Genomic DNA, 7,079 nt, shown 5'->3' with positions numbered 1-7,079 from the left:
AGAGAGAGAGAGAGAGAGAGAGAAGAACATGCTGTTTCATACAGGTGATGGGTTGGCGTTCAAAATACGTGTGTCAATGTGAATGGGTCCATGTTTTGGGATGTACGAGAGAATGGGAAGCTCGCGATGGGAGTGGTGGGTCAGATACAGAGTCTAGATACGCATTGTCTACAGGTTAGGGGGCAGAGGTGGGGTGTTGGTGGGCGTCATTGTGCAGCCTGGGTGTGGGAGGTGGAGCAGAATTAGTAGTAGGAGTAGTAGGAGTAGCAGTAAGAATAATAAGCGAGGTGGAACGGATAATGCAAGAGTAGGTCGAGAACGTAAGGTTGTGTTCAGCTGGGTCATTATGTTGGCGTGTGTGTGTGTGTGTGTGTGTGTGTGTGTGTGTGTGTGTGTGTATGTTATGGCTGTGTTCAGAAGTCAGTACCTCATAATTTCTAAGGTTAAATACAGTTTGGGTCATAGGGGAAGGGAGGGAAGTAGGGAGGGGGAGAGGGACGAGTTGGACGGCCATAGGGACAGAATGGGTACTGTGTTTAGTACCTTAAACATCAGATGAGGGACAGTCACAACATCTGCTGCCATTCATAACACGCTTCGCCTCGTATGTCCGCCCTCCTGTCCTCCCTATTCCGGCAATGTGTAGGTAGCACAGCCTACTTACCTACATGGAGGTCGTGATTGTGTGCATGGCTGCTGGATGGTAGCACTGCCTGGCTCCAATCTCCGTCCGACCCTCTCTACCTCTCTATTCTAGCAGTGTGTAGGTAATGAGACGAGCTACTGACTGATGTGGTACTGTAGTGTCCAGTGACCTATATATTAATCTCAGTAATGTCTAGGCTATACTTAAAACAACATTGCAGTGTACCTCCAATATAAAAAACTACTTTCTGTTTCCTCTGGCTTGCCGTTGGGTAAATAGTGTGTAGCTGTTCTCCTGGTACGTGTTAGTAAATACAGAAAGAATAGGTATATATGTGAAGTAAAGAAAACAGACACACACACAAGTCATTTATAACGAGGTCAAATAAGATAGTGATAAGAGGAATAATTGAGCAAATGTATAGTCTCTACAAAAGTAAGTGTGTGTGTGTGTGTGTGTGTGTGTGTGTGTGTGTAATTCACCTCGGTCGTCTGCTGGTCACCCAGCCAGTCTTCCCCATTACGGAGCGAGCTCAGAGCTCATAGACCGATCTTCGGGTAGGACTGAGACCACATCAACACACAACACCCACCGGGAAAGCGAGGACACAACCCCTCGAGTTACATCCCGTACCTATTTACTGCTAGGTGAACAGGGACCACACATTAAGGGGCTTGCCCATTTGCCTCGCCGCTTACCGGGACTCGAACCCGTCCCTCTCGATTGTGAGTCGAGCGTGGTAACCCCTATACTACGCGGTGTGTGTGTGTGTGTGTGTGCGTGTGTGTGTGTGTGTGTGTGTGTGTGTGTGTGTGTGTGTGTGTGTGTGTGTGTGTGTGTGTGTGTGTGTGTGTGTGTGTGTGTTTATGTATTTGTGTGTTAATTATTCATAGGTATTTTAGTAGTCTGCTTTTTTCCTTTTTTCTAATGCTGGTTTATATGTTTAATTTATTTTTTGTATTTTGAACATGCAGTAATTGCTGTTACTTGGATTTTCAAGGATGCTTTTATAATTCTAGTGATAGTTTTAAGAAGGATTGGTCTCTTTACAGTAAATATGAAAGAACTGCTTAACTCTCTAGAATCATGAAACGTCCTTGGAAAATCCTCGAATTGGGGCCAATTAAATGTAGCCGATGTTAAACTCTGGAAAGCTTGAGAATACTGACCAATGACGAGTTACAGATCTCGCTAAATCCAACGAAAAAAAAAAGACCTACGATGATCAGGGTGTCTTTTCACTATCACCATTTTATACTACCTCTCAGGAAGACACGGCATCATCCTTCCTGCCTCCTCCTTGCTTCTAAATTTCGTCCAGCATTCTCAAAGATGTACGAATTTTCATTATTTAGAGGATTAATAAACACATTCTCATGGGCTTCTTCCTTCTGATAGTTTAGAATATTTGTTAAGCTATCACTAAAATCATTAAAAACATCCTTGTAAACCCAGCAACATCCACAATATTCTGTTGAAAGCAATGAAGACAAGATGCAAACACGTTCAAGAATTCGAAGGTTCATCTTGCTCACCATCTCACTCCAACACCTCCCATTTGGTCTTCTTAACGGTTGGCTGTCCCTCGCCCCTTCCTTCCCACCACGCACGCCTTTCCTCTCATCCTCCCGTGTTCTAATGAGCTTCGCCCGGCCATTGCCACCGTTGCCATCGCCCTTTCACTCCCACACGAGATCCGCAGGTAGGCAGGAGGAGGAGAAAGGTGTGCGTGTTGGGAAGAGGGAGTGAAGGAATGAAGCACTGATGGGTGTTAAGCAGAGCGAATAGCGCATCAAGAGTAAGATGACGATTAGGAGGAAGGTGGAGAGAAATAGTAAAGAGTGTGTAACGATGCAGAGAAATTAATAAAGGGAAAATAAACTATATGATAGAAAAAAAGTTAAAAGGATGTAATGAACTGATAGATGCTTTGTGAGTGAAATTATGTGTAAGGAAGGTGAGGAAAATTGACTGAAGTGTATCACAGAGAGAAATTCCTAGAAAGAGGTAAATAAACTATTGAATGGAAAAAGAAAAGAAAAAAAATGTAACGGTGAACTAAATTAATGAATGTTTCGTAAGTGCGATGATGATTAAGAGGAATGTGATTGAACTAAATATATCGTGATTAATGATGGAGAAATTCACGGAAAGGAAGAAAAATGAATGAAAACACAAAGGAAATATGATACCAAAGTAAATTAAAGAAAAGAATGAATAAAAAAATCAACGAATGAGTGAATGAATGAATAGATGAATGAGTGAATGAATAAGTGAACAGGAGAGAAATATTAGAAAAGTATATAAAGAATAATGAAAAAAAAAAATAAATAAGCGCATGGAAACTCTGCACATCATGAGAGCAAAGCATAATGAACACAACACTGATAATAAAAAATATATATAGTTTGCTCGGTTTTTCTTTGCATTTTACTCATTAACTTGGATATTTTTTTTTAATAGGAGTAATGATGAATTGTTAATTAGTACACGTGCCAACCTCTGGCCCAGAAGGAGTGATTTATTACAGAAACTTTGTCGTAATAATTAATGATCACAAAGAAAACTCGTCGTTCTTCGTCGCTCATGCTGTCGTTAAAAACCCATTCATTATGTTACATAGGACACAAATTTTTTGTATATAAGATTTTCTAGTCATATGTATGCAACTGCTACGTTTTTTGAAATTTTTTATGAGCTGTTTTTATCATTTACATCATTCTTCAGTACTGTGACATTTTATTTTCCACGATTTAAGGTGTGATTAGACGATCTTATTTACATTAGGAAGGTTTTATGGAGATCAGAAGATTAAAGACTAGTCTTCACTATTTCAATCCCACTATATGAGTTTCTGGAGCTGTATAAAATGACCAAATAATAATCAGAGTGCATATGAAAACGCATCATGCTACTGAAGGGGTTAAAGAAAAAGGAAATAGAGCGAAGTATTTATTACCCGCTGCAATATTACACGTGTTTACAAATAGTAGGAGACGAAGTGGCACCTATATGTCCGTCCTTTTTTAGTATTTAATTTTTCTCTGACCAGTGGGTGCTGTGGGTGACAAACTGACAAAGGTGCAGATAAATACATGGTAAACAAAATGAGTTTAGTGAAGTGTGACAGGAGGTAGTCAACTAGTCAGTCAGTCACTCAATCAGTCAGCCAGTCAACCAATCAACTCTTTTCACCTCAATCACCAATCAACTCAACGCAATACTCAACACCTAAACAAGATACAAACGCAACAAAAACAAACTCACACACACACACACACACACACACACACACACACACACACACACACACACACACACACACACACACACACACACACACACACACACCTGCACGTCGAAACTGTAGCAGTAACACCTGTATTGTCACGGCAGGTGTTCGTGCAGTACAGGCATTATGGAGGCACTTGGTGTTGGCCCAGCTGCACGTACTCAGCCTCGTAGTGCTAAGTCGTATGTAATTGTGTTGGCAGCTGAGGGGATACTGAGGCACGTGTCGGTCGGCTGCACGTACGAGGAGAGAGCAGGGAAGTTGGAAGTGCTCGGTAATGTACTGGTAAATTGGTGAAGTTCGCATTCTCCCGTGCCATTTTCCCAGAGAGAGAGAGAGAGAGAGAGAGAGAGAGAGAGAGAGAAGAAAAAAAACCCAGTGAATATTCAGTTTTCTATTACCTGCGAGAAATTTGTTGAATATTTACGGAAAATTACGCAGAGATCAAAACGAGTGATATTCGGGCTGGAATGGTACGCCGCCACAAACACCACGGTGAATGCACAGCTCTGTACACCACCGCTACAGACCCACATCTACATACTGCACGCGCCGCTCCACTGCCTCCAACACTGCCTGGCTCTCAATTCTGTAGAGCATCGGCAGGCAGACACACGGACATCACAAACAACTCTAACAAAGGCGTAGGTGAGGAGTAGATAAGGACGTAGGAATATAATAAGATATGAGAAATTGCCGGAAGTCTACAAGAGTGCAAACGACAGTGTACTAAACATACCTCCATTTCAGCCTGTCATTATCATTCATTCATTTGTTTAATCTTCATTTTTTAAGTTTCCTAATGATTCAACACTTATAACCTGAGTGCTGAATCAAACAGTCTGATTGCTGAGTAACTAACAGAAAGACAGACAGACAGAGAGAGATAGACGGGTAAACAGTTATCTTTTATTCAGCTCTTCTCTCCTTCTGATGTGTCTCGGTGCGCGTAATGGAGCAAGTACTGTTACTGTTGTTGCTACTGCTGCTGTTGGAGGAAAATAATCGAGATTGCTCTGCTTACGAGAACATGTGTAGTTTCGGTGCAAAAAAAGATAAACACTAGAACAAAATAGGAATACCCAGATGCATAGTGTCTGTAGAAACAATAGACTAGTGTTTTGAGTTGAAAATTTGATATTATTGTTATTATTTTGACATTCATTGGATCTTGGTATTTATTTTGTATAATTCTATGGTAAACTTTTTTTTTTAATATTGTCATACATAATTTATCTATTTATTTCTTTATTTCTTAACCTTTTTTTTCTCTATTTATTCATTTATATATTTTTCTATTGAATGTTGCTGCTTTTGTCCCTGAAACTCTTAATTTTTGCCGATAAAATTTGGGTCAGACAGACACAGAGACGCAATGCTCTTTGTAACAATTAATCATCCAGCTTGCCATTTGAACGTTTTATTAGCGACTTCAGTAGTGTAAATTGTCCAGTTCATTTCTAGAGCGACATTATGTATACCTGATTTTTACTTTCCTTGTCCTGTCAATACTTGCATGAAATAATGCATTCATATTGAAATGTGAAATGAAGCCTGGATCTCACTGTTGTCTCATGTGCTGTTTTCTCCGGCATAATATCAGTATAACAACGACATTGAAAGCTGAGGGTGCCCCGCGGGACTCTACCAAACAGCTTCTAATTTATTATGTATTATAGTTATTTTGAACGGTACAAAAACAATAATTTCTTTGAGGCAACAAATAATTAATATGAAATGAAGCACTAGGTATTATTAACCTTTTTGCAGTCTGTAATGAGCAGTGTATGCCGACAGATATAGATGTGTGTGTGTGTGTGTGTGTGTGTGTGTGTGTGTGTGTGTGTGTGTGTGTGCGTGTGCGTGCGTGCGTGCGTGCGTACATATGTGCGTGTAACTGTACGTGACAAATATGTACGTATATAATATGTGTACACTCTAATGTATGAATGTATGTATGTATGACGTACGTTCTCCACATATGCATGCATGTATGTATGTATGTAAATATACTCGTATATACCAAGAAACGAGACACGCTGTTCTCTTTTGTCGGGTAAAGAACGCGAGGAGTGTAAGGTGTGTGGAACTTGTGAAATCCGATACATGTGAAGAGGGAGACAAGCTAAAAATAAAAGGTGAGAGATAGTAAAGGAGGGAAAAATAAAAGCAAAGGGGAGCATTCCTTTACAAAGCTTTCAGAAAAGGAAATAGAAAATGTAGGGGGGCGGTCAATTCATGCAAATGGAATAAGAATACAGAGAGAGAGAGAGAGAGAGAGAGAGAGAGAGAGAGAGAGAGAGAGAGAGAGAGAGAGAGAGATAATACTAAAACAGACATACGTATTCTCCTCACTTGCAAAATATGTGTGTCCGGTAATGGAGGATTGGAAAATTCAAACGCGACTCACACTCTACGATGGAAATTTAGCGAGAAGAGGAGAAAAGGACGAGAGGAGGAGGAGGAGGAGGAGGAGGAGGAGGAGGAGGAGGAGGAGGAGGAGAGAGAGAGAAGAGAAGAGAAGAGGAGAGGGGAAGTAAAAAGGCTGATGGCACGAGTATATCTTGTCGCGTCCCAACTCAAATAACAGCTCGCTGCGCTTTTACTCTCTCTCTCTCTCTCTCTCTCTCTCTCTCTCTCTCTCTCTCTCTCTCTCTCTCTCATACTCAGCACTCACTCAGTACATAATACAGGAGGGAACACATTATAAACGGACAGATGCTCGATTCTCTATTGTATAATCGTGATGGAGCGGCGGGTATCGGGCAATTGTGCGTCTCCCTCGCGCTGGACACAAAGAGGGAATAAATACTTCACAAATACCTGGTTCCCTTTGTTTTTTACCAGCGTTTCGTGACACTTTACGGTTTTTATCTCATATAGTATTACCTGTTCTTTTTTCAAGGTATTAATACACGTCTTTGTCTTTTGTTGATGTTTTAAGTAAAAAACGTGTGTTCAGGTGCAAATGAGAGGAGGAGGTGCAAAGCTAGGAAGGAGTAAGTTAAAAGAGTGTTGAGCTGGTACACCTAATGCCTGACACACCTGAGGGAGTCGTTTCTTCTCCGGTTCCAAGGGAGAAAGGTGACTTTACTCCATTATCTTCTGTCTTGTATAATCTTTTCCAATTTCTTCAGTTCT

Source organism: Portunus trituberculatus, chromosome 46 (assembly GCF_017591435.1).
Source record: "Portunus trituberculatus isolate SZX2019 chromosome 46, ASM1759143v1, whole genome shotgun sequence".
NCBI classification, from domain to species: Eukaryota; Metazoa; Arthropoda; class Malacostraca; order Decapoda; family Portunidae; genus Portunus; species Portunus trituberculatus.
Note: the sequence above shows the minus strand (reverse complement) of the source record.